Source organism: Bubalus bubalis, chromosome 11 (genome assembly GCF_019923935.1).
Source record: "Bubalus bubalis isolate 160015118507 breed Murrah chromosome 11, NDDB_SH_1, whole genome shotgun sequence".
In the NCBI taxonomy this organism is placed as follows: Eukaryota; Metazoa; Chordata; class Mammalia; order Artiodactyla; family Bovidae; genus Bubalus; species Bubalus bubalis.
The window spans coordinates 76,903,215-76,906,642 of NC_059167.1; the positions used below are offsets into that span (position 1 = coordinate 76,903,215).

The 3,428-nt window shown below is 48.5% G+C and overlaps 1 non-coding gene across 1 annotated transcript; it reads left to right on the top strand.

The window, feature by feature from the left end:
• Positions 1-1,772: 1,772 nt before the first annotated feature.
• On the top strand, positions 1,773-1,854 carry TRNAL-UAG. Its single transcript has one exon. It is a non-coding gene; the product is annotated as a tRNA-Leu (tRNA).
• Positions 1,855-3,428: the final 1,574 nt, after the last annotated feature.

A 3,428-nucleotide genomic window follows, 5' to 3' on the forward strand; every position in this document is an offset into this window, starting at 1 on the left:
CGGCCACACTCGTGACTCTGGTACCTTCTGGAGAGAAAGAACTAGATGGGAGCCCACGGGTTGACACCCAGTTCCACCATGGGAGCTCAGATTGCCTGTCAACTGGGAGCAGAGAGAGGAAACCAGAGAGCGAAAAAGATCAGGAAGCATCTAACCCGGTGTGGGAGAGGCGTGAGATGAGGTGGGGGGTGGAGGGGACTTGACCCAGAGGGCACCGGGATTGGCGGCAGTAGGGAGCTGATGGGGAGTGCGAGAAAAGCCCGCCTCTGGCCTTGAACTCTTCCTAAAGTGGCCCCAGCTTTCCCCATCTCCTGCTTCCCCGTCTTGGTTCTACGTTCATCCGGTGCTCCCTGAGCCCTATTTCCAATCAGCTTTTTTAGAAGTTCTTTTGTGTTCCTCGCTCCCCACCCCACCCAGCTTCCTGAATCGAAGATGGGAACCAGCAAGACCTTCGTCCCAAGAAAATACAGAGAAGCACTCCTGACCCTGACCCCGAACCCTCAGGCCGCCGGGAAAGGACCTCGGAGAGCTCTGGGGCAAGGGCAGGCAAGAGCAGGGTGTAGTTTTTTGGAGTGATGGAGGAGGGGAGTAAGAGAAAGTTAGGAAACTTTGATGAGACTCCTAGAAGTTTCTGCATCCAGAGACCCAGAAATGGCCAATCGGAAAGAGCAATTTATGAATAAAGTGACTTGTAATCCAGGGTTTACAGCGGAGCACAGATTGACTGGTATGCGATTCCACTTGGGCGCTGAAGATCCCTGGCTGGGAGCACTTCTGAAAGTTTTCCTTTCCCTCTGCTGCTGCTGCTGCTGCTGCTAAGTCGCCTCAGTTCGTGTCCGACTCTGTGCGACCCCATAGACGGCAGCTCACCAGGCTCCCCCTAGTGAGGGGGATTCTCCAGGCAAGAACACTGGAGTGGGTTGCCATTGCCTTCTCCAGTGCATGAAAGTGAAAAGTGAAAGTGAAGTCGCTCAGTCGTGTCCGACTCTTAGCGACCCCATGGACTGCAGCCTACCAGGCTCCTCCGTCCATGGGATTTTCCAGGCAAGAGTACTGGAGTGGGTTGCCATTGCCTTCCCTCTACTCCATTCGAAAGAAATGATCTGAAGCTTAGCGGCTCCGGAACCCATGGAAACTCGGACACACCCCTCCCCGGTGTGGGAAAGTTGTTGGATGTAACCACCCTCTGGGGGTCACCCTGGTCCCTCTGTAAGGGAAATTGTTCAGAGGCTATAGCAGTGCGCGTGTGCGTGGGTCTACCCCAGAGCGCTACTTTCAGGAAAAGTAGACCAGTTTCTCTCTCTGACCGAACCTGCAGGGAATGCGACCAACGATTTTCCTGTCTATCGGCGACAGGCTTGCCAGATCTGTCAACGGAAGCGAACCTCTTGCTTGATCTGATCTCCGACCTCATTCTCTCTGTGAGTTTCACAGCCATAGACCAACGACCCCACAGATGGGAGTTTCTTAGTCTTCTGAAATCACTTGAAATAAGTCGCCAGTGAGATTTTCCCCCCTCCTTTCTGCGTGGAATTGCCTCGGTTAAAGAAAAGGTCTTTCAAGGAAATTTGCGCTAATAATCATTGACAACTTTCTAGTTCACTTCTCAGGCCTGTGAGAATACAATGATTTCTCCTCTCTCCGAGTTTGCTCAGGTCCTTTAGGGATAAGTGAAAACACTGAGAGAAATTCCACTAACTCAAGAAAATTCAAAATTATGAGCACGCGTACTGTAGTAAACAGCTCAGGGATGAGGTATTTGCGCCACCTGTGGTAGTGTGGCCGAGCGGTCTAAGGCGCTGGATTTAGGCTCCAGTCTCTTCGGGGGCGTGGGTTCGAATCCCACCACTGCCAATGGTGTGTTTTCGCAGAGCTGTACATTAGTAGTATAATTCAAGCTGAATCCATGAAAACCACTCTCTCTTGCAAGAATTTCCAGGAAACCTTTCGATCCTGCTCTGAAATACTTACTTCGAACCAGGTTAGCTCGGTTTCTTGTCAACATCTCGTGCTCAAACTAGTTGTTTGCACCTCACTTTGCTTATATCTAAGCTTTTGCATTCTCACAAGGGGGAATTCTTTCTGTCCTCCTCTTACAAAATCCACGCTCACATTGAATCATTCTCATGACCTCGTTTAGGCACCATCTGGTAGGAAAGACTTTCTAGATATTGCCCCATAGCCCCCATCAGCCTTGGTTTGGGAGCCAACACTGGTTTCAGAGCTGCAGCTCTGTGCTCTGGAAATAACCAGCACAGACTTGATTTGGTTTTAATCACATTACTCTTGTAACTGAAGATGAGGAATGAATGCATCCATGCAGAAAGCCATTTCCTTCCAGGCTTCCAGATCTCACTCAGGCATTATTGCCTTAAGGGTTGGGGCAGGGCAGGTAAATGGTTCTTCTGAATTTGACTTTGCAGGTGGCTTTGTGATTCGAAAACTCTTAAAAGCTGATTTTTGGCTGACTCCGGGTGTCAAGCCCAATGGAGTGTTCTGTGAATGTTGGCTTAGCCACTGCTTTGCCCCTTCTAAGCGAATTCACTTACCTTGGAGACTGTCCCAGTCTCTGAATCACCCAGTTGCAACGCCTGTTGAGAACATAACTCAGTGTAGGAAAGAGGAAGGGATACACTCAGGGTCTGTTTAGTGGTGCCCTATCAAAATGGTTGTCCCATTGCCCTTCTCAGCCGTTTCAGCCCCTGTTATCCCACAGGCTGTACAGCTCTCTCAAAGAGGTACAGTATTTCCCTGCAGCCCCTTGAGGAATGAAAGGTACAGAGCAGACAATGAGGATTCTGCACAGGAACCAAGGTCTTGGGATTTTTGGTGACACATTGATTCTGCCTTCCTTTTTATGTCATTCCCTCTTCTCAATCAAAATTATCTTCTGTGTCCTCACAGGTCATCTCCTGTTTCACTTCGATGACTCCTCCAGATCAGTGCCTTTCCTTTCTATCCACCTTTCACTAAGAAAAATCTTGACACCTATATTCTTCACACAGACACACACACACAATGATCATATTTTTGTGCTTTGTTAAGAGGGGAAAAAAAATCCTCTAAAATCTTTAATTTACACTACGGTTTACTCTTGGTGTTGCACATTCTATGGGTTTTGACAAAATGTACAGTGATATATATCCACCATCATTAAAGTATCATACAGAATAACTTCACTGCCTTAAAAATCCTCAGGGCTTCCCCAATGCATCCCTCCCTCCCCTATAACCTGACAACCACTGACCCTTTTATCATCTCCATAGTTTTGCATTTTCCAGAATGTTGAGTATTTGTTGTTGTTGTTGTTTAGTCACTAAGTCATGTTGGATTGTTTGTGACCCCCGTGGACTGTAGCCCGTCAGGCTCCTCCGTCCATGGGATTCTCCAGGCATGAATATTGGAGTGGGTTGACATTTCCTTCTCCA